Source organism: Oncorhynchus mykiss, chromosome 2 (genome assembly GCF_013265735.2).
Source record: "Oncorhynchus mykiss isolate Arlee chromosome 2, USDA_OmykA_1.1, whole genome shotgun sequence".
Lineage (NCBI taxonomy): Eukaryota > Metazoa > Chordata > Actinopteri > Salmoniformes > Salmonidae > Oncorhynchus > Oncorhynchus mykiss.
This window is the reverse complement of record NC_048566.1, coordinates 78,079,227-78,104,196: the sequence shown is the minus strand read 5'-3', so window position 1 is coordinate 78,104,196 and position 24,970 is coordinate 78,079,227. Positions and strand designations below refer to the sequence as shown.

Below are 24,970 nucleotides of genomic sequence, written 5' to 3'. Positions count from 1 at the left end.
TATTGACTGTATGTTTGTTTATTCCATGTGTAACTCTGTGTTGTTGTTTGTGTCACACTGCTTTGCTTTATCTTGGCCAGGTCGCAGTTGTAAATGAGAACTTGTTCTCAACTAGCCTACCTGGTTAAATAAAGGTGTTCTCAACTAGCCTACCTGGTTAAATAAAGGTGTTCTCAACTAGCCTACCTGGTTAAATAAAGGTGTTCTCAACTAGCCTACCTGGTTAAATAAAGGTTTAAAAAATAATAATAATAAATGACTTCCAAAAAATTATGCAAATTAACCTATAGACCAATAAGCATGAGGTCAAATCTACAGTGCCTTGCGAAAGTATTCGGCCCCCTTGAACTTTGCGACCTTTTGCCACATTTCAGGCTTCAAACATAAAGATATAAAATTGTATTTTTTTGTGAAGAATCAACAACAAGTGGGACACAATCATGAAGTGGAACGACATTTATTGGATATTTCAAGCTATTTTAACAAACTGAAAAATTGGGCGTGCAAAATTATTCAGACCCTTTACTTTCAGTGCAGCAAACTCTCTCCAGAAGTTCAGTGAGGATCTCGGAATGATCCAATGTTGACCTAAATGACTAATGATGATAAATACAATCCACCTGTGTGTAATCAAGTCTCCATATAAATGCACCTGCATTGTGATAGTCTCAGAGTTCCGTTAAAAGCGCAGAGAGCATCATGAAGAACAAGGAACACACCAGGCAGGTCCGAGATACTGTTGTGAAGAAGTTTAAAGCCAGATTTGGATACAAAAAGATTTCCCAAGCTTTAAACATCCCAAGGAGCACTGTGCAAGCGATAATATTGAAATGGAAGGAGTATCAGACCACTGCAAATCTACCAAGACCTGGCCGTCCCTCTAAACTTTCAGCTCATACAAGGAGAAGACTGATCAGAGATGCAGCCAAGAGGCCCATGATCACTCTGGATGAACTGCAGAGATCTACAGCTGAGGTGGGAGACTCTGTCCATAGGACAACAATCAGTCATATATTGCACAAATCTGGCCTTTATGGAAGAGTGGCAAGAAGAAAGCCATTTCTTAAAAATATCCATAAAAAGTGTCGTTTAAAGTTTGCCACAAGCCACCTAGGAGACACACCAAACATGTGGAAGAAGGTGCTCTGGTCAGATGAAACCAAAATTGAACTTTTTGGCAACAATGCAAAACGTTATGTTTGGTGTAAAAGCAACACAGCTCATCACCTTGAACACACCATCCCACTGTCAAACATGGTGGTGGCAGCATCATGGTTTGGGCCTGCTTTTCTTCAGCAGGGACAGGGAAGATGGTTAAAATTGATGGGAAGATGGATGGAGCCAAATACAGGACCATTCTGGAAGAAAACCTGATGGAGTCTGCAAAAGACCAGAGACTGGGACGGAGATTTGTCTTCCAACAAGACAATGATCCAAAACATAAAGCAAAATCTGCAATGGAATGGTTCAAAAATAAACATATCCAGGTGTTAGAATGGCCAAGTGAAAGTCCAGACCTGAATCCAATCGAGAATCTGTGGAAAGAACTGAAAACTGCTGTTCACAAATGCTCTCCATCCAACCTCACTGAGCTCGAGCTGTTTTGCAAGGAGGAATGGGAAAAAATGTCAGTCTCTCGATGTGCAAAACTCATAGAGACATACCCCAAGCGACTTACAGCTGTAATCGCAGCAAAAGGTGGCGCTACAAAGTATTAACTTAAGGGGGCTGAATAATTTTGCACGCCCAATTTTTCAGTTTTTGATTTGTTAAAAAAGTTTGAAATATCCAATAAATGTTGTTCCACTTCATGATTGTGTCCCACTTGTTGTTGATTCTTCACAAAATAATACAGTTTTATATCTTTATGTTTGAAGCCTGAAATGTGGCAAAAGGTCGCAAAGTTCAAGGGGGCCGAATACTTTCGCAAGGCACTGTATTTACATCTACAAGTATTTCCATAAATTATTTAGCAATAGTATTTATTTTGTATTTTTTACAGCCAAATTGTGGCTCCCTCTTGATGGTGGAGAGGACTTTTTTTTTAATCTTGCAATTCTACACGTTCTGCCAAGGGCGGAGAGAAGTCATGTGCAATGTTACAGCTAATTTCCTGCAAACCTACTCATTTTGCGACCGCTTATGCCTGGAACTGGCCTTGTGTGTATGTGTGTGTTTGCTTGTGTTTGTGCCTGCATGCATCTCTGTGTGTGTAGACTGAATGAGTTTGTATGAGTATTGAGTAAGCCTTACACACCCTTTTGATTTCAAAATTCCACTGTTCTTACACGTCTCAAATGATAGGCTGCTACATCAACAGTATCGAGAGGCCGTTCAGTGTTCATTGTGGTTTTGACTACTCTCTCTCTTTCCGTGTGTTGAATGTTTCTTGGTTGGCTAGCTGCTGTGACAATAATAATAATAATCTATAGAATATTAAGTTGACAGACACAATCAATTCCTTATTCTATATGATGAAGAGGAATGCCTGTTCTGTATAATATGGTTCTTTCTGAGCATGCTTTGTCACTTTGCACCCTGACCCCACCCTGAGTAGAAAGACCCTGGCGAGTCAAGGGTTTCTTGAAGTTTCTTGTTGGTTAATTTTTATGTTGTTGTTTTCTCAATGTTTCCTTTGACAGATGTTGGATGGACTCCGTCGGCGGCACGGCTCTCGCCCCTCCCCCAGGCCCCTGTCACTCAACTTCACCACCTTCTCAGCCCCGCCCCCAAGCCATGATGTGGACAATAGCGATCATCCAATCAGGAGGTGAGGATCAACTCCAAGGATTAACATTCAGGGCGGTCATAAAACTATAGCCAGTCTGAAATCAACCCCAAGCCCGATTCCTTATGTAGTGGATGGCAGATGATACTACGGAGAGTTGCCCTGCCATCTCAATGGTACACCTAACATGCAATAACTGGAAATAAAAAAAGATGGGTTTAAGCGATAGGGCAGAAACTCCAGTTTGCATGTCAACGGGTAAGATTTGAGCATATTGCTTATAGTTATTCAATCCTTACCCACCTGTCCCTACTCCCTCTAAGGATTGTATAAGTGTGCAACACATCTGGCCTATTGGCTAATGGGTATTTGAACTTTGACTCATTGACTGTGTGTAACATTTTGCTGGCCTTACGCAACATTGCTGAGTTGTTTCATCAGTTATTACTGAAAAGTTCTGCAGGAATGGCTAAAGGGAGTAATCAAAAGAAGAGACTGAGTGTGGGGTTTTGTGGGTGAGTTATAGTGAAACACACAGAGAGAGAGATCAGAACAGCACAGAAAATGTGGTTACACCATGTGTGTGTAGTGTTTGTGTTTGAGTGTGTGTGTGCTTGTGTGCACGTGTGTGTGTGTGCATGCTGGTGTGTATGAGCTTGTTTCTATGTCTATCCAAATGCCTATGCGTACTCCATGCCTGTGTGTGTTCCTGTGTCTGTGAGAGTGGGAGTGGGGTGTTGAAAAGGTCTATTGTTCAGTGGTCTGGTGTCAGCAGACTTCTCCTGGACTGTGTGGGTTTGACCAGAAACACAAGCATTTATTCACACTGTACTTTAACCCCTCCACCGATCAGAATACACATTTTCAATCCGTTTCACCAATCAGACCTCTAACCTTCTAACCAACCAGACTTCAACCCTTTAACTGCCCTCACTAATCATATCACTGTATTTTATCTATTTTCTGTGCGGTAATTTCCACTTCTGTCTTTTTAGTCTTTCTCCCATCAGAGCATTGCTTTCTCGTCTCATTCCCGGCCGTGTTGCTCATAACCAATGATACAGGGTCAGATCGTTTTCATCCTACGGCCGCTTAAGGTTACGATTGGGGGTTGGGTAATCTGATCCAAGATCTGTTGTTAACCTCAAACTGTCTTGTGTTTCTAACAGGAGAGCCTAGAAGCCTAGCGAGGCTACTTCCTTTATCCTAGCTTGTCTCGTTGCATCTTTTGACCCGCGATACATCCCCTACCATGCAGGAAACCGTCTCTCATTGTGCCTTATTGTGTCACTGTTTCCGCTCCCTGTTTTTGTTGTCAAAGAGCTAGACTTCTTCCTGTTAAGCTCATGGTGTCGCTATCAGGTAAACAGCAAAAAATAATTGTATTAGTTCCCTTTCTCTGCGGTTCCATATGCATTTGATTTTGTGCTGTGAATGAATTGATTGTATTTGTATGTCTGCATGTATGTGTGTATCAGTGGAGGCTGCTGAGGGGAGGACGGCTCATAATAAACCATGTGTTTGATGTATTTGATACCATTCCACCCCTTCCGATCCAGCAAGGGGAGGGGTAGAGCAAGGAAATGGTATTGTTTTTTTTCTCCTGAGACCTCAGACAATAAGCAATAGTCACAGACCATGGCCCCTCCTTCTTCCTCCTCCCCTCACCCCTCTCTCTCTTCTCCTCAGTGTCACATTGAGTCTTCTGCTCTGGTCTCTGCCTCGGCCAGATGCACAGTCTCTCTTCCGTCTTTCACTTTACACTCTTGGTTCATACTCTTCGCTTCTCTTCACACCCCCACCCCTCTCTCTATTCCCCTATTTGAATGATCTCCTTCTTGTTCAGTTTCTAGTCTTTGCTGTAGCTCAATGCTTAGTCTGCTGTCTTTCTCTCTCTCCCTCCCTCTCTTCCGTCATGAGAACTCTACACAGGCTGAAGTTGATGAGCTCTCCCAGTCTTAGTGAGCTAGGAAAGAGTGAGAAGGGATCACCGGAGGAGAGAGGAGAGAAACAGAAGAGGGCTGGGGCCAACTCTACCTGGAACAGGTATGCTGCAGCCTGACCATGCATGTAGTCTGTGCTTGAGATGAATATTAAATATAATTTAATGGGTAAATGGAATCTGAGTGGTACATGTTGATGTTTGTGTGTGTGTCCACTAGCATCCACAATGCTGTCATTGCCGTCTTCCAGAAGAAAGGTCTGGCTGACAATGAACTCTATGTCCTCAACGAAGGTGTCAGGTGAGTTACAAACACAAGCAAACACACACATCTGTTTGCTAGCATGGCGTTTATCTGCTAAGTGTGTGTGTGTATGTGTGTGTGTGTTTGTGGGAGGCCATGTGGTCTTGCCAGATATCTCATTATCTTTCAAGACCAGACCAGAGCTGTCAGTTCTGTCATGTCAGCCTCGATTACAGCCCAGTAAACAACCGAAGTCACGCATATCACACACTATAGAAGAAAACCAACAGGCCAGAGAGCTGAGTCAATCATACACAGCAAATTCTTCAGCGTTAAACACTGGGCCCGTGTCTATATGGGTCCACACTTGAAGGTGTGATCTTTAGTCTGAACCAGGTCTATGTTTGATCATTTCATTGCAGAGGTGGGTGAGGGGTCTCTAGCGGGTTGTTTGTGTTGTTGGGTGGTTCTTGGCTGTTCACAGGTCTTGGCGTGCCTCCCCACTGATTACATCGTGGCCCCCTGTACTGACTTGGTGATAGAATTGAGGGTGCTGGGAGGGGTGAAGACGGTTTGGAGGGTTCGAAGGGTCTGGGCTGAGGGTAGCTTGCTGCTGTGCGGGATTATGGGTAGGGAGGGCTAAGGAGGATGGATCTGGGCCACTAAGAAGCAGGGGGAGGAGTTATCATTTGGTAATTTTTGACCTGGGGTTTGATGGGGGTGGAGGTGGCTAGGAAGGGATTTGTTGGGATGGGGCAGAGATAGAGGGGCCTGCAGGGGTAGGGGCTGTTTCTGGAAGGTCTTGGGTGGAGTGGGACATATTGGGAAGTGGGTTGGGCATTACCTGTGGAAAGGTCTGGTTCTGGATCTTCGTTGTCTGGCGGAGTGAGTTGGTGGGGTTGGGATTTGGGTTAGAGTTGGTGGCGCTGTCCCTTGCTCTGCCGGCATAGGAACTGGGGCAGGTTCTGAAGTAGGTGTCCGCTTATCCCGCACAGGTTGCAGGGGTGTGTGGAGGTACAGTCTGAGTTGGGATGCTTGTCTTTACAGATCTTGCAGATGATGGCTGTGCAGGCCTCGGCCAGATGGTCCAGTTCCAGCACAGTTTGGTCATGCCGTAGTAGTGGACGGAGACTCTGTTGTTACCCAGCGTGATGGTGCTTGGGAGGTGTTGGACACTGCCCCCTGAGGTTGGGTGTGGTCTTAACTGGACCAGCCATTTTTGTGCCCCAGTCCAGGACCCTCCTTGCCACTGACTTGAGGGTGGCGAACCTGCTTAACCAAACATGCGTGTCATAGGCCTGGATGCATTCATTGTTAACCGTACTGCAACTATCTTGGATTCTGTGTCGGAAAGGAGGTATGCTCTGATTCTGTTAAATGAGGCTGAATCTTTACAATTTCTGAATTTTTACCAAAACTGTTCTAGTGATTGGGGGGTCTTGAAACTGGCTTCAAATGATTCCTGTGGCCCCTGGGGTTTCACCAGGCAGTTCCTGCTGAATTCCAGACGGGCCATGGTTTCTGGTCTGGCGGTTATGGTTGCTGTTGCTGCTCCTTGGCGATTGGTGGCTCCGTCCTCAGCAGCCTCCTTGTTGGGGATCAGCTTTAGCCTCACCGTGTTGTAGCAGCGCATCGCTCCTAGGTTCATCCCGGCCATCTCGCTCAGGTGGGTGCTGTTTTGGGTCTTGATGATGCCTGGTCTGGTTGTTGGTCTGCTCCAATCCTACTACACAGTAATATACACAGAGGTGAAAGTAGATTTAATTTCTTCCCTGTACGGGATCTCCTATCATCGAATGACCTCATGTCAGCATTTATAAAGACTTCAGAACTGGCAGCAGACATGCTCAACTTGAATTAACATAACCATACACCACTTCAACTGGTACAACACTTATACTCACTGGTGGCCAAAAATAACTAATTGAAAGCCATGCCCCCACTAAGCCACGCCTCCAATATAATTTCCCAAGGTGCCTTGCCTTTCGGGTGAATTGCAGATATACCACCCATGACTGTATTTGTTAGTGAAAAAGACATGGTTGTTGAATTTGTTCATTTATTGTCCTGTGGACTTCACCAAGTCAGGTCCTACTGCAGGCGAATATTGTCATTCAAATTAAATTGTTTATGACAATACATACAGTACATTCGGAAAGCACACAGACCCCTTGACTTTTTCCACATTTTGTTACGTTACAGCCTTATTCTAAAATGGATTCCATTATTTTTTTTCCTCAGCAATCTGCACACAATAATACCCCATAACGAGAAAGCGAAAAAACAGGTTTTTAGAAATGTTTGCAAATGTAACAAAATGTACGCATTTACATAAGTATTCAGACCCTTTCCTATTAGACTCGAAATTGAGCTCAGGTGTATCCTGTTTCCATTGATCATCCTTGAGATGTTTCTATAACTTGATTGGAGTCCACCTATGGTGAATTAAATTGATTGGACATAATTTAGAAAGGCACCCACCTAAGGTCCCACAGTTGACAGCATGTCAGAGCAAAAACCAAGCCATGAGGTTGAAGGAAATGTCTGTAGAGCTCCGAGACAGGATTTTGTCGAGGCACAGATCTGGGGAAGGGTTCCAAAAAATGTCTGCAGTATTGAAGGGCTCAAGAACACAGGGCCTCCATCATTCTTAAATGGAAGAACTTTGGAACCACCAAGACTCTTCCTATAGCTGGCAGCCTGACCAAACTGAGCAATTGGGGGAGAAGGGCATCAATCTTGCAGTATAGACAGCATAGGTATGAAGGTGTCTGATCAGAGTTTCTGACATATCGTACAGGTCTTATTCTGTAATTTCTGGGCTTTTTGTTTGTTTCTGTTGTTTTTGTGTGACTTAATCCAAATGGTATACTTATTCACACTCTTGAAATATATGGTACATGTTCTTTATGTGCTCTTGAATAAAAAAATGGTATGTAAGAAAAGTACGAACATTACAGTTCCCATTACAGTGGTATTTCAGTTTTTTATTTTTTATACATTTGCAAAACTTTCTAAATGTTTTTGCTTTGTTATTATCTGTACTTTTATGAGGGAAAAATGTATTTAATACATTTTTGAATAAGGCTGTAAAGTACAAAATGTGGAAAAAGGCAAGGGTTCTAAATACTTCCCGAATGCACTAAGGCCTTACTCTGATGGCCATGTTTTACCCTAACACAGTGGTGTTTGGAACCTCCTGGTTTACAGGCCACATCAGGCCTGCAAGTCACATTATGCTGGCTTGCAAAGTGATGTATAATTCCTATTGGAATCCAGCCAGAGTTAGGACATCCAACAGTTAGAATCTTTATTCACCCACAACCTGCATTCAGAATGACTGTCATGGTTAGGAACATTGATAAAGGAGACTAGCTAAACCATTTAAACTGGAACAACCATTTCAGTAATGGATGCAATGAATATAAGTAACTGATTGAATTAGTTTATTTATTTTTTGTATTGTTTTATCTTTGTATGGCATAAGATTAATCAATCGATAAATGAACATGTAAAAACACATATATAAAAAATCCATCTGCAGTAGAGCATGCTGAGAAATATGATAATGAGGGCCATAGTTTTGATGGAATGTTTTACTCTCAACAGAGTAAAACTGACACAATCACACTGTCACACTCAACACTTATTAACACCAACACTGGGGTTCTTTGTACACCACTGAGTGTTAATTTCACTCTTAGAAAGTCCATTTAACTCCTGAATCAACACAAGAAGTGTTACACTGAAATTAACACTAGGTAAAACTATACAGTTTGCTGTGTAGGGACTAGTCCTAACCTTGTTTCAATATACAGTATCAGTCAAAAGTTTGGACAGACCTACTCATTCAAGGGTTTCTCTTTATTTGTACTATTTTCTACATTGTAGAATAATAGTGAAGACAACAAACTATGAAATAACACAAATGGAATCATGTAGTAACCAAAAGTGTTAAACAAATCAAAATATATTTTATATTTGAGATACTTCAAAGTAGCCACCATTTGCCTTGATGACAGCTTTGAACACTCTTGGCATTCTCTCAACCAGCTTCACCTGGAATGCTTTTCCAACAGTCTTAAAGTAGTTCCCACATATGCTAAGAACTTCTTGGCTGCTTTTCCTTCACTTTGCGGTCAAACTCATCCCAAACCATCTCAATTGGGTTGAGGTCGGGTGATTGTGGAGGCCAGGTCATCTGATTCAGAACTCCATCCATCTCCTTCTTGGTCAAATAGCCCTTACACAGCCTGGAGGTGTGTTGGGTCATTGTCCTGTTGAAAAACAAATGATTGTCCCACTAAGCACAAACCAGATGGGATGGCGTATCGCTGCAGAATGCTGTGGTAGCCATGCTGGTTAAGTGTGCCTTGAATTCTAAATAAATCACTGACAGTGTCACCAGAAAAGCACCCCCACACCATCACACCTCCTCATCCATGCTTCATGGTGGGAACCACACATGCGGAGATCATCCGCTCACCTACTCTGCATCTCATAAAGACACGGAGGTTGGAACCAAAAATCTCAAATTTAGACTCATCAGACCAAAGAACAGATTTCCACCGGTCTAATGTCCATTGCTCATGTTTCTTGGCCCAAGCAAGTCTCTTCTTCTTATTGGTGTCCTTTAGTAGTGGTTTCTTTGCAGCAATTTGACCATGAAGGCCTGATTCACGCAATGAGGGCCATAGTTCTCCTTTGAACAGTTGATGTTGATATGTATCTGTTACTTGTGAACTCTGTGAAGCATTTATTTGGGCTGCAATTTCTGAGGCTGGTAACTCTAATTAACTTATCCTCTGCAGCAGAAGTAACTCTGGGTCTTCCTTTCCTGTGGCGGTCCTCGTGTGAGCCAGTTTCATCATAGCGCTTGATGGTTTTTGCGACTGCACTTGAAGAAACTTTCAGAATTGATTGACTGACCTTCATGTATTAATGTAGTGATGGACTGTCATTTCGCTTTGCTTATTTGAGCTGTTCTTACCATAAAATGGACTTGGTCTTTTACCGAATAGGGCTATTGCCTGTATACCAACCATACCTTCTCACAACACAACTGATTTGCTCAAACACATTCAGAAGGAAAGGAATTCCACAAATTAACTTTTAACTAGGCACACCTGTTAACTGAAATGCATTCCAGGTGACTACCTCATGAAGCTGGTTGAGAGAATACTGAGAGCGTGCAAAGCTATCATCTGGGCAAAGGGTGGCTACTTTGAAGAATCTCAAATATAAAATATATTTTGATTTGTTTAACACTAAGATTTTTTCATGATTCCATATGTGTTATTTCATAGTTTTGATGTCTTTACGATTATTCTACAATGTAGAAAATAGTAAAAATAGAAACTCTTGAATGAGTTGTGTCCAAACCTCTGACTGGTACTGTATACTTAGCACTGGAAACAAACATGAACAGTACGTTTAAAAGAGAAAGCTGGGTTGCACAATACCCAGATATCATGCAGTTGTATGAGACTCACATTCCTTGGTGTAAATATATGTAACTACACATTAATAATCTATATATACACAAAAGTATGTGGACAACCCTTCAAATGAATGAATTCGGCTATTTGAGCCACACTCCTTGCTGACAGGTGTATAAAAATCGAACACACATCCATGCAATTTCCATAAACAAACTTTGCCGGGGAATGGCCTTACTGAAGAGCTCGGTGGCACCGTCATAGGATGCCGGCTTTCCAACAATTCAGTTCGTCAAATTTCTGCCCCGGTCAACTGTAAATGCTGTTATTGTGAAGTGTAAACGCCTAGGAACAACAACGGCTCAGCCGCGAAGTGGAGGGCCACACAAACTCACAGAACGGGATCGCAGAGTGCTGAAGCGAGTTGCACGTACAAATCGTCTGTCCTCGGTTTCAACACACACTACCGAGTTCCAAACTGCCTCTGGAAGCAAAGTCAGCACAATACCTGTTCTTCAGAGCTTCATGAAATGGGTTTCAATGGCCGAGCAGCTGCACACAAGCCTAAGATCACCATGCGCAATGCCAAGCATCGGCTGGAGTGGTGTAAACGCGTTCTCTGGAGTGATGAATCAATGCATAGTTCCAACTGTAAAGTTTGGTGGAGGAGGAATAATGGTCTGTGGCTTTATTTCATGGTTCAGGCTAGGCCCCCATAGTTCCATTGAAGGGGCATCTTAATGCTACAGCATACAAAGACATTCTAGACGATTCTGTGCTTCCAACTTTGTGTCAACAGTTTGGGGAAGGACCTTTCCTGTTTCAGCACAGCAATGCCTCTGTGCACGAAGCGAGGTCCATACAGAAATGGTTTGTCAAGATCGGTGTGGAAGAACTTGACTGGCCTGCACAGAACCCTGACCTCAACCCCATCAAACACCTTTGGGATGAATTGGATCTCCGACTGCGAGCCAGGCCTAATCGTCCAACACCAGTGCCTGACCTAATGCTCACTAATGCTCTTGTGGCTGAATGGAAGGAAGTCCCTGCAGCAATGTTCCAACATGTAGCGGAAAGCCTACCCTGAAGAGTGGAGGCTGTTAAAGCAGCAAAGGGGGGGACAACTCCATATTAATGCCCATGATTTTGGAATGCTGCCCACTCAGTCAACCTACCAGGTAGTTCCAAACAGCACAGGAATTAAATCATCAAAATGTATTCACATCTTTACCAGTGCTGCAGAAATTTGCTTTAAAGCAGTATCCAAGTCCATTGGATGTAGTGATCACAATGTAGTAGCCATATCTAGGAAAACCAAATGTCCAGAGGCTGGGCCTAATATAGTGTGCAAGAGGTCATACAATAAGTTTTGTAGTGATTCCTATGTTGTTGATTTAAAGAATATTTGTTGGTCCGTGGCATGTAATGAGGAGCAAACAGGCGCTGCACTTGACATAATTATGAAATAGCTTATTCCAGTTACTAATAAGCATGCGCCCATTAAGGAAATTACTGTAAAAACTGTTAAATCCCTGTGTATTGATGAGGAATTGAAAAATTGTGTGGTTGAGTGGGATGAGGCAAAAGGAATGTCAAATAAGTCTGGCTGCACAATCGATAGGTAAACGTATAGCAAATTGAAAAATCATGTAACTAAACTGTATAAAAATAAACTACATTATGAAAGAAAGATAAATTAGATAAAGAATGATAGTAAATTGCTTTGGAGCACCTTAACTGAAATGTTTGGGAAAAAAGCAAACTCAGCTCCATCATTCATTGAATCACTAAACCGACTAATATTGCCAACTACTTCAATGATCTTTTCATTGGCAAGATTAGCAAATTTACACATGACAAGCCAGCAACAAACGCTGACACTACACATCCAAGTATATCTGACCAAATTAGGAAAGACAAGCATTGTACTTTTTTATTCCGTAAAGTGAGTGGGGAAGAGGTGACATTTTTTGTTGTTGTCTATCAACAATGACAAGCCACCCGGGTCTGACAATTTGGATGGAAAATTCTTGAGGATAATAGCGGACGATATTTCCATTCCTATTTGCCATATTTTCTATTTAAGCCTACTATAAAGTGTTTACCCTCAGGCCTGGAGGGAAGTAAAAGTAATTCCCCTAAGAATAGTAAAGCCCCCTTTACTGACTCAAATAGCCAACCAATCAACCTGTTACTAAGCCTTAGTAAACTTTTGGGAAAAAATGTGTTTGACCATATATAACGCTATTTTATAGTAAACAAATTGACAACAGACATTCAGCACACTTACAGGGAAGGACATTCAACAAGCACAGTACTCATACAAATGACTGATGATTGGCTGAGATAAATTGATGATCAAACGTTTGAGAGCTTGTTTGTTTGACTTCAGTGCGGCTTTTGACATTATCGATCATAGTCTGCTGGGAAAACATATATGTTATGGCTTTACACCCTCTGCTGTGTTGTGAATGATGAGTTGCCTGTCTAACAGAACACAGAGAGTGTTCTTTAAAGGAAGCCTCTCCAATATAATCCAGGTAGAATCAGGAATTCCCCAGGGCAGCTGTCTAAGCCCCCTACTTTTTTCAGTAAAGCCAGTGTGTCTATGTATGTGGATGACTCAACACTATACACGTCAGCTACTACAGCGACATAAATGACTGCAGTTTGTTTCAGAGTGGATGGCAAGGAATAAGTTAGTCCTAAATATTTATACAACTAAAAGCATTGTATTTGGGACAAATCATTCACTAAACCCTAAACCTCAACTAAATTGTGTGATAAATAATGTGGAAACTGAGCAAGTTGAGGTGACTAAACTGCTTGGAGTGACCCTGGATTGTAAACTGTCATGGTCAAAACATATTTACATTTTTTGATTTAACCTTTATTTAACTAGGCAAGTCAGTTAAGAACAAATTCTTATTTACAATGATGGCCTACCAAAATGCAAATGGCCTCCTGCGGGGACGGGGGCCTTGGATTAAAAAAATAAATACAATGTAAATATAGGACAAAACACACATCACAACAAGAGAGACACAACACTACATAAAGAGAGACCTAAGACAAAAACATAACAAGGCATCAAAACATGACAACACAGCATGGTAGCAACACAACATGTTAGCAGCACAAAAACATGGTACAAACATTATTGGGCAAAGTCAACAGCACAAAGGTCAAGAAGGTAGAGACAACAATACATCATACAAAACAGCCACAAGTGTCAGTAAGAGTGTCCATGATTGAGTCTTTGAATGAAGAGATTGAGATAAAACTGTCCAGTTTGAGTGTTTGTTGCAGCTCATTCCAGTCGCTAGCTGCAGCTTTGGGGACCATTAACAGATTGTGACTGGCAGAACGGGTGTTTCATGTGGAGGATGAGGGCTGCAGTAGATATCTCGGATAGGGGGGAGTGAGGCCTAAGAGGGTTTTTATAAATAAGCATCAACCAGTGGGTCTTGCGACGGGTATCCAGAGATGACCAGTTTATAGAAGAGTATAGAGTGCAGTGATGTGTCCTATAAGGAGCATTGGTGGAAAATTTGATGGCCGAATGTTAAAGAACATCTAGCCGCTCGAGAGCACCCTTACCTGCCGATCTATAAATTATGTCTCCGTAATCTATCATGGGTAGGATGGTCATCTGAATCAGTGTTAGTTTGGCAGCTGGGGTGAAAGAGGAGCAATTACAATAGAGGAAACCCAGTCTATATTTGACTTTAGCCTGCAGCTTTGCTATGTGCTGAGAGAAGGACAGTGCACCGTCTAGCCATACTCCCAAGTACTTGTATCAAGCTCTAAACCCTCAGAGGTAGTAATCACACCTGTGGGAAGATGGGCATTCTTCTTACCAAACCACATTACCTTTGTATTGGAGGTGTTCAGAACAAGGTTATCTTGTTATGGCTTGGGGGCAGTATTTCGACATCTGGATGAGAAGCGTGCCCAAAGTAAACTGGATAGAAAACACTCTAAAGTTTCCAAAACTGTTAAAATAATGTCTGTGAGTATAACAGAACTGATATGGCGGGCGAAAACCTGAGGAAAATCCATCCAGGAAGTGGATTTTTTAAATGTTTGTAGTTTTCAATTGAATGCCTATAGCGTATCTAAATGGTTAGGACCCATATTGCAGTTCCTATGGCTTCCACTAGATGTCAACAGTCTTCAGACATTGTTTCAGGCTTGTTTTCTTAAAAATTAGGAAGAATGAGACCATTTTGTAAGTGGCATGCAGAATGAAGCAGAGCTCGTTTGCACGCATGACCGATAGAACGATGACCCCATCGTTCTTTTTCCTTTCTACTGAATACGCTATTGCCCGGTTGAAATATTACCGATTATTTAGACAATAGACAACCTGAGAATTAATTCTAAACATCGTTTCACATGTTTGGTTCCGTATTTCACTGAAAGAATAAACATTTTCTTTTCGAAATGATAGTTTCCGTATTTGACCATATTAATGACATAAGGCTCGTATTTCTGTTGTGTTATTATGTTATAATTAAGTCTATGATTTGATTTTTGATAGAGCAGTCTGACTGAGCGGTGGTAGGCAGCAGCAGGCTCGTAAGCATTCATTCAAACAGCCCTTTTGTGCGTTTGCCAGCAGCTCTTCCCTGTGCTTCAAGCATAGAGCTTTTTATGACTGCAAGCCTATCAACTCCCGAGATTAGGCTGGTGTAACCGATGTGAAATGGGCTGCGCACTAATAGTGTTTCAATCAGTGACGTCACTCGCTCTGAGACCTTGAAGTAGTTGTTCCCCTTGCTCTGCAAGGGCCGCGGCTTTTGTGGAGCGATGGGTAACGATGCTTCAAGGGTGGCTGTTGTCGATGTGTTCCTGGTTCAAGCCCAGGTAGGGGCGAGGAGAGGGACGGAAGCTATACTGTTACACTGGCAATACTAAAGTGCCTATAAGAACATCCAATAGTCAAAGGTATATGAAATACAAATGGTATAGAGAGAAATAGTCCTATAATAACTACAACCTAAAACTTCTTACCTGGGAATATTGAAGACTCATGTTAAAAGAAACTACCAGCTTTCATATGTTCTCATGTTCTGAGCAAGGAACTTAAACATTAGCTTTTTTACATGGCACGTATTGCACTTTTACTTTCTTCTCCAACATTTTGTTTTTGCATTATTTAAACCAAATTGAACATGTTTCATTATTTTTTTGAGGCTAAATTGATTTTATTGATGTATTATATTAAGTTAAAAATAAAAGTGTTAATTCAGTATTGTTGTAATTGTCATTATTACAAATAAATAAATAAAATGTAAAAAATCATACGATTAATCGGGTATCGGCTTTTTCTGGTCCTCCAATAATAGGTATCAATATCGGTGTTGAAGAATCATAATTGGTCAACCTCTAGTGTGGACTGAGAAGGGCAGGAAAGACAAAAGGGTCACTACGCAGTTGATAATTATATTAATTGAAATGCTAATCCTTTGCACATGAACGCCCCCTTATTCTGGAATAATTGCAATCAATATATATTTACCCCAAGTGTGTCATCGTGATCTCTGTTGGAATCGTCAGTCCTGTTGGAAAGTTCATCCAAGCATCTCTCTGCTTCCCTGAAGTCTTTAGTTGTTAGGATGGATACTTCAGAGTACCATTCAGAAATGTTCTTATAGAATAGATGTTTCGGCTGTTGTCGGTCTTCGCATCCCAGGTTCACATAATTTCTAGCTGCAGACTAGTAATTAGTATCTAAAATTTGCTCTTATTCTGTCGGGATCGATAGTCTCAGAGTTTAATCATTTCCACCCATGTAGCCAATGCTCTACGTGGTATGGTTAGGAATTCAACAACCATTACAACATTAGCTTAGACTGAGGTTTTTGCGTTCTCTACTCAAACCTTTGCCCCCTCAGCTGACCGAGGTATGCATGGTCTGAAGAGGATTTCTTCAGGTGTTTTTTAAAATTCGTAACAGTAGAAAAGGGCTGTCCCATGAGCCAGATCATGTCTGTGCTCATGGGAGCGGGCCAATGACTTAGTTAAACTTTAAAGGGAATACAATTCTCTCACGTTAACGGTTTAAACCTAGCATTACAGAATTTCACAACTAGTTTCATCTTTACTCATTCATTTTGTAAAATAATTAGACGCAAACCTCATAACGGAGGCTTCTGTATAAACAGAGTTATGGTAATGTGGCTGTATTGTCTTTCATGAGGTCATTAACATGAAACAAAACGGACCGAGTCGTAGCTGACTTCTCCACCGACCGCTTACACATTCTCCAAAACATGGATATTGTTCAGTTCTCAAGTTCTGTGATGTAGAAGAAGTTCCTTTGTTCTACTGAGAAACTCTCTCTCTATGTGTCTCTTTCTGCATGGCCAGGGGGAGAGAGTCTCCTCCAGGAATTTACGACCGGAGATAACAGAACCTGCGTGTAGGAGAGGAGAGAGGGGGAAGGCACTCGCTATACCCAAAGAGGGCCACGTCATGACACCTGCCTTTCTAAAATCTTCAAAAGCCAAGTTAATAAGCAGATCACCGACCATTTCGAATCCCACCGTACCTTCTCCACTATGCAAGAGGTCCTGCTGTTCCGGACCTCTGGCAGTCTCTATGGGGGTGCCACAGGGCTCAATTCTCGGGCCGACTCTTTTCTCTGTATATATCAATGATGTCGCTCTTGCTGCTGGTGATTCTCTGATCCACCTCTACGCAGACAACACCATTCTGTATATATCTGGCCCTTCTTTGGACACTGTGTTAACAAACCTCCAAACGAGCTTCAACGCCATACAACACTCCTTCCGTGGCCTCCCAACTGCTTTTAAATGCTAGTAAAACTAAGTGCATGCTCTTCAACGGATTGCTGCCCGCACCCACTACTCTGGACGGTTCTTACTTAGAATATGTGGACAACTACAAATACCTAGGTGTCTGGTTAGACTGTAAATTCTCCTTCCAGACTCACGTTAAGCATCTCCAAATCAAAATTAAATCTAGAATCGGCTTCCTATTTCTCAACAAAGCCTCCACTCATGCCGCCAAACATACCCTCGTAAAACTGACTATCCTACTGATCCTTGACTTCGGTGATGTCATTTACAAAATAGCCCCCAACACTACTCAGCAAGCCAGATATAGTCTATCACAGTAAGTCTATTTTATCACCAAAGCCCCATATACTACCCACCACTGCGACCTCTATGCTCTCGTTGGCTGGGCCTCACTACATATCCGTTGCCAAACCCACTGGCTCCAGGTCATCTAAGTCTTTGCTAGGTAAAGCCCCACCTTATCTCAGCTCACTGGTCACCATAGCAACACCCACCTGTAGCATGCGCTCCAGAAGGTATATTGCACTGGTCATCTCCAAAGCCAACACTTCCTTTGGACAACTTTCCTTCCAGTTCTCTGCTGCCAATGAGTGTCTTTTATCCCTCTCTCTAAATTTAAGCATAAGCTGTCAGAGCAGCTTACCAATCACTGTACCTGTACACAGCCAATCTCTAAATAGCACACCCAACTACCTCATCCCCATATTATTACTTACCCCTTGCTCTTTTGCATCCCAGTATCTCTACTTGCACATCATCATCTGCACATACAGTGGGGAGAACAAGTATTTGATATACTGCCAATGTTGCAGGTTTTCCTACTTACAAAGCATGTAGAGGTCTGTAATTTTTATCATAGGTACACTTTAACTGTGAGAGATGGAATCTAAAACAAAAATCCAGAAAATCACATAGTATGATTTTTAAGTAATTCATTTGCATTTTATTGCATGACATAAGTATTTGATACATCAGAAAAGCAGAACTTAATATTTGGTACAGAAACCTTTGTTTGCAATTACAGAGATCATACGTTTCCTGTAGTTCTTGACCAGGTTTACACACACTGCAGCAGGGATTTTGGCCCACTCCTCCATACAGACCTTCTCCAGATCCTTCAGGTTTCGGGGCTGTCGCTGCGCAATACGGACTTTCAGCTCCCTCCAAAGATTTTCTATTGGGTTCAGGTCTGGAGACTGGCTAGGCCACTCCAGGACCTTGAGATGCTTCTTACTGAGCCACTCCTTAGTTGCCCTGGCTGTGTGTTTCGGGTCGTTGTCATGCTGGAAGACCCAGCCACGACCCATCTTCAATGCTCTTACTGAGGGATGGAGGTTGTTGGCCAAGATCTCGTGATACATGGCCCCATCCATCCTCCCCTCAATACGGTGCAGTCGTCCTGTCCCCTTTGCAGAAAAGCATCCCGAAAGAATGATGTTTCCACCTCCATGCTTCACGGTTGGGATGGTGTTCTTGGGGTTGTACTCATCCTTCTTCTTCCTCCAAACACGGCGAGTGGAGTTTAGACCAAAAAGCTCTATTTTTGTCTCATCAGACCACATGACCGTCTCCCATTCCTCCTCTGGATCATCCAGATAGTCATTGGCAAACTTCAGACGGGCCTGGACAAGCGCTGGCTTGAGCAGGAGCACCTTGCGTGCGCTGCAGGATTTTAATCCATGACGGCGTAGTGTGCTACTAATAGTTTTCTTTGAGACTGTGGTCCCAGCTCTCTTCAGGTCTTTGACCAGGTCCTGCCGTGTAGTTCTGGGCTGATCCCTCACCTTCCTCATGATCATTGATGCCCCACGAGGTGAGATCTTGCATGGAGCCCCAGACCGAGGATGATTGACCGTCATCTTGAACTTCTTCCATTTTCTAATAATTGCGCCAACAGTTGTTGCCTTCTCATCAAGCTGCTTGCCTATTGTCCTGTAGCCCATCCCAGCCTTGTGCAGGTCTATAATTTTATCCCTGATGTCCTTACACAGCTCCCTGGTCTTGGCCATTGTGGAGAGGTTGGAGTCTGTTTGATTGAGTGTGTGGACAGGTCTTTTATACAGGTAACGAGTTCAAACAGGTGCAGTTAATACAGCTAATGAGTGAAGAACAGGAGGGCTTCTTAAAGAAAAACGAACAGGTCTGTGAGAACCGGAATTCTTACTGGTTGGTAGGTGATCAAATACTTATGTCATGCAATAAAATGCAAATTGATTACTTAAAAATCATACATTGTGATTTTCTGGATTTTAGATTCCGTCTCTCACAGTTGAAGTGTACCTATAATAAAAATTACAGACCTCTACATGCTTTGTAAATAGGAAAACCTGCAAAATCGGCAGTGTATCAAATACTTGTTCTCCCCACTGTATATCATTCCAGTATTAATGCTAAGTTGTAATTATTTTCGCCTCTATGGCCTATTTATTGTCTACCTCCCTACTGTCCTACATTTGCACACACTGTCCAACGATTTTTTCTATTTGTCTTTTTTTGTGTGTTATTGACTGTATGTTTGTTCATGTGTAACTTTGTGTTGTTTTTGTCGCACTGCTATGCCTTATCTTGGCCAGGTCGCAGTTGTAAATGAGAAATGGCCTACCTGGTTAAATAAAGGTTAAATATAAAAATAAAAATAAAAGGGAGAACTCTACAGTGCTGATTTATGACATCTGAATGTGCATCAGATGGCAACCAGATCATATTGTACAGCAATTTCATCAAGTAACATGAATACAAAGCCGGCGAGAGGTGGTTAGAACAGGATGGGAGGCCAAGAGTCTGTGTAACCAATAGAGAGTCAGAGACCCGACTGTGGGAACAAACATAGTCTGTCCTACGGTTGGGTAAAGAAAGTTTGTAGTCAACAAAGTATGCAGGAGTCATGAGGCAAATAGCAAAATGCACAATAATTAAAAAATATATATAACGACCTGGGGCTAGCCATTGTAAGTTCAGAGTCACTCGCCGCAACAGTGCATGTGTGCAGGAGGCGAATGAAAGCTCGGGAGAGAGGGGTGAGTGTGGTGGAGGTACCTGTACCAGACAGAGGGAGACAGAGACAGGCCAGGGAGAGAGGGGTGAGTGTGGTGGTGGTACCTGTACCAGACAGGGGGATACGGGCCAGGGAGAGAGGGGTGAGTGTGGTGGAGGTACCTGTACCAGACAGAGGGAGACAGAGACTGGCCAGGGAGAGAGGGGTGAGTGTGGTGGAGGTACCTGTACTTGGCTCAGAACAGGGCAGCACGGCTGTCCCTTGGATATACACAGAGCGCTAATATTAATAATATGCATGTCAATCTGTCCTGGCTCAAAGTGGAGGAGAGATTGACTTCATCACTACTTTTATTTATGAGAGGTATTGACATGTTGAATGCACCGAGCTGTCTGTCTAAACTACTGGCACACAGCTCGAACACCCATGCAGACCCCACAAGACATGCCACAAGAGGCACAGAACAGACTATGAACAGACTATGTGAGGCACACAGTACTACATAAGAGTCATGATTACATGGAACTCTATTCCACATCAAGTAACTGACACAATCAGTAAAATTTGATTTTAAAAAAGAGATAAAAATACACCTTATGGAACAGCGGGGATTGTGAAGCCAACATAGGCACATGCATACACACACACGATAACATATGCACTATACACACACACGTACACATAGATTTTGTATTGTAGCTGTGTGGTAGTGGTGGAGTAGGGGCCTGAGGGCACACAGTGTGTTGTGAAATCTGTGAATGTATTGTCAAGTTTTTAAAATTGTATAACTGGCTAAATGTTTCTGGACCGCAGGAAGAGTAGCTGCTGCCTTGGCATAATAAATACAAATACAAGTGAGATGTTCGATGAGCAGGTGTCCATATACTTTTGGTAATGTTGTGTATATATACGTACACAATAATATAGTATCTAATTTCACATAGATGGCTTTGAAGCATTTACCTGTTTTGTGTTATCAGTGTATTGCACAAGACAAATGTAGGCTCTGTTCATGTGTGTTAACACTTTTGACTTTGTTTACTCAGGCACCTATTGAAAACAGAGCTGGGGTCGTTTTTCACAGAATACCTTCAGGTAGGTGATGTTACTGCTAAATGGTGAAATAATATCATGGATAGATTGTTTCTGATTGGGCCATAATATACATTTTTACCAACGCTTGTTTTATGAAACCTCTCACTCAGAACCAGTTGCTGACAAAGGGCATGGTCATTCTCCGGGACAAAATAAGATTCTACGAAGGTATTTGTGGTGTCTTACTTTTCATAGAATTGTAGTAGATGTGTTAACAGTGACAGTAGCGAGAGCCGTCAATGCTCCAAATATAAATAATTGAACTGAAGCTTACATTACCTTTGTCAGGGTTACCTCTGTCAGGGTTACCTTTGTCAGGGTTACCTTTGTCAGGGTTACCTTTGTCAGGGTTACCTCTGTCAGGGTTACCTTTGTCAGGGTTACCTCTGTCAGGGTTACCTTTGTCAGGGTTACCTTTGTCAGGGTTACCTTTGTCAGGGTTACCTTTGTCAGGGTTACCTCTGTCAGGGTTACCTTTGTCAGGGTTACCTTTGTCAGGGTTACCCCTGTCAGGGTTACCTCTGTCAGGGTTACCTCTGTCAGGGTTACCTTTGTCAGGGTTACCTTTGTCAGGGTTACCTTTGTCAGGGTTACCTTTGTCAGGGTTACCCCTGTCAGGGTTACCTTTGTCAGGGTTACCTCTGTCAGGGTTACCTCTGTCAGGGTTACCTCTGTCAGGGTTACCTCTGTCAGGGTTACCTCTGTCAGGGTTACCTCTGTCAGGGTTACCTCTGTCAGGGTTACCTCTGTCAGGGTTACCTTTGTCAGGGTTACCTCTGTCAGGGTTACCTCTGTCAGGGTTACCTCTGTCAGGGTCTGTGATGTTCTGTGCTTAACGCACCAAAGTCAACTGAGACCATAGGTCCCAAACTGCTGTGCTTTGTGAGATTATTTTAGTACTAACAGCAGTTGGTTTGCTCCTCCTTTGGTGTTCAGGTCAGAAGTTACTGGACTCTCTGGCAGAGACATGGGACTTTTTCTTCTGTGATGTTCTCAACATGCTACAGGCCATATTTCACCCAGTACAGGTATCACTCTCCTTCATCATCTCTCTCTGTCCTGACTCTTCTCGAACCTGTTCTCTCTCTCTCTCTCTCGCTCTCTGATTCTCTCTCAGCAGACAATAAAGAAGAACATTCTCTAAGGGAATTAAAGCTGCGTTTTCATAACCCTACATCCCCCTCGCCTCACCCTTCGCATTCCTCTTTCTACCTCTCCCCTTCTTCTCTCCTTTCTTTCTGCAGGGTAAGGAGCCCAGTGTGAGACAGCTGGCTCTGCTCCATTTCAGGAACACCATAGTTCTGAGTGTGAAGCTGGAGGATGCTCTGTCTCGGCCTCGCGCCCGCATTCCCCCCTCTGTCACGCAAATGCTGCTTATGCTGCAGGTATGTACAGAACACCTCTCTCTCTGTCTTTCTCTCTCCTTTTCTCTGTCTCTTTATGTCCCTCACTCACACACACGCTCTGACCTGTCTTCTCTCTCTCTCTGTAGGGTGTCCATGAGTCGCGGGGTGTGAGTGAGGACTACCTGCGTCTGGAGTCTCTGGTCCAGAGGGTGGTCTCTCCTTACCTGGGCACCCACGGCCTCTACTCTGGAGACGGCAGCGTGGCACATTGCTCCTGTGTGCTTGGTAAGATACATATACTGCCCTGTTCACTGTTCTTCCACTACGTTTTCCCTCTCCTTTACTCTCCTTCTCTTACACACTCTGTCCCTTCCACAGAGAATCGTTTCCAGTGGTGCTGGCCTAAGCAGCCTGTAGACCAGCCATCTAAGAACCCTGTGGTTCGTTCTAAGAGTTACAACATCCCTCTCCTCCTGACGCCCGTGGCAGAGTACGACCCTGATGCCAGCTCGGTGGGCAGCGGGGGCATTCGACGCCACTCTGCCTGTGAGATAATCTCCTGCCTAGAGGAACAAGGCCTGGCCTACACCGACATTGCCTCTGGAATTGACCCATCCACTTCCAGCGCCTCTGCTAACAGGCTCTGTGTGGTTCCACAGTCCACAGGTAGGGCCTCAGTCCTCCTCACTAGGTCCTTACTAGGTTAGGCTATGCATACACTACAAACTGTAAACTTCCAGAGGCGCAGGGTGGAAAAGTTGCCATAATAGGAAAAATAAGAAAAATACTCTTGCCAGACTGATTGATCCTAACTGACAACCTTCCCTCTGGCAGGAACTATGGAGTCTCCTCTCCTCTCCCCCTTAATCCCCCCTCTCCACTCCCCAGGACCCCTCTACAGGACGGAGGTAACAATGACCCTCACAGACATGGTCAATGGTGCCCCCTCCTCTCCCCCCAGTGGATCTTCCAGCCCAGAGACCATCATTGGACAGGTGCTGGAGTCCCTGGACACAGATTTAGATGGGATATTCATAGAATTCCCACCCTGCTGCTCGGAGTCAGTGGGATATGGTCGGGAGAGCAGGCAGAGCACTGCGTAGAGAGGGAATCATGGGTAGAAGGTGCGCCTTAGGCACACGAGTAGGATCAGCTTGTCCTCCCCAAATATCTTAGCTTAGACATTGGAGGGAAGTCTTTAGGCTAGAGGCAACCTCATCCTTATAAGGATTTTGTGGCTAAGTGCACTCCATACTCCTCTCCACAAGATACCTATTTTTAGTCAGCATTTCCTTGGAGAAGAAAAAACAAACTTTTCTAAGCATTTGATTCGATCTGATAATGTCTGCATTTTTTGGGATGTGTTTTGTGTGTTTTGAAACTTAACTCTCACCACTATGATGCCATAACCTGTGGGCATTTGGATGTTGGCCCTTTGATTGTGTCTGGGTTTTCTACAAAGCTTGGGAGAACTGCAGTTACCCGAAAGTCTTTTGGAGTAAATAGAGTATGTGAATATGATTTGGTCACATCTTGCTCCTCATTCTAAGAACCTGCGTAGTCCAGTATGTATTAACCTGGCTTGTCCCATCTGTATGTTCCCTCTCCCCTCTGTGTTTTTTCACTGTCATGCCAAACATGTATGGAGTGAAAATGATAGTCAGAGGAGATGGCTAAAATACATCTGGGACCGGTCTATCATCCTCTTTTCAAAGGTCATTAAGCAGTCATGTTATGATTTACTTAATAATTACATTTCATCGTTTGTTTACTGTTTACATAGGAAGAGAAAATAAGGGTTTAATGATATTGAATGTTGTATCATTCACTGTGTTGTGCGGCACTTCAACTGTAAATACATTTTTGTTTTTTAGGACAGCTAGATATTGTGAAGTAAGCTTTTTAACTTAACTTGTGACTTCAATAAGGCCTTTTTAACTGAAGCTATTTTTATGATGTTTTACCTCAACCGTTTTTGTATACTTTGCTTTTTTTATTTTTTATCTGTAATTAGAAGTTTTTATCCGTGATTGTAAATTATCATTAATTTGTGATATCAGATTTTAATAAAAATTTCAGTGGCTAAGTACAGATTTTCATTGCCTTCTTAAATAAAATGTGTTTTTAGTCCATTGGCTTAATTTAATCTGAGAGGAAGAGGCAAAGCGAGAGGTTCCACAGGGCAAAAAAATATATATCTGTCCATGAAAATAAACCCACGAAGTAAGGAATTTTTGTATGGTGGTCAAAGACTGTCAAAAACAAATGTAATTGCTAATTTGCTAGGTGAGGAAGTTTCATAATGGTTAGATTGTTACTAATACACTAAGTGGACACACGTGGCATTTAAGCAAC

The 24,970-nt window shown here is 42.8% G+C and overlaps 1 pseudogene; it reads left to right on the top strand.

The window, feature by feature from the left end:
- Positions 1-920: 920 nt before the first annotated feature.
- Positions 921-24,704, top strand: LOC110496836 (annotated as a pseudogene).
- The last annotated feature ends 266 nt before the right edge of the window (positions 24,705-24,970 follow it).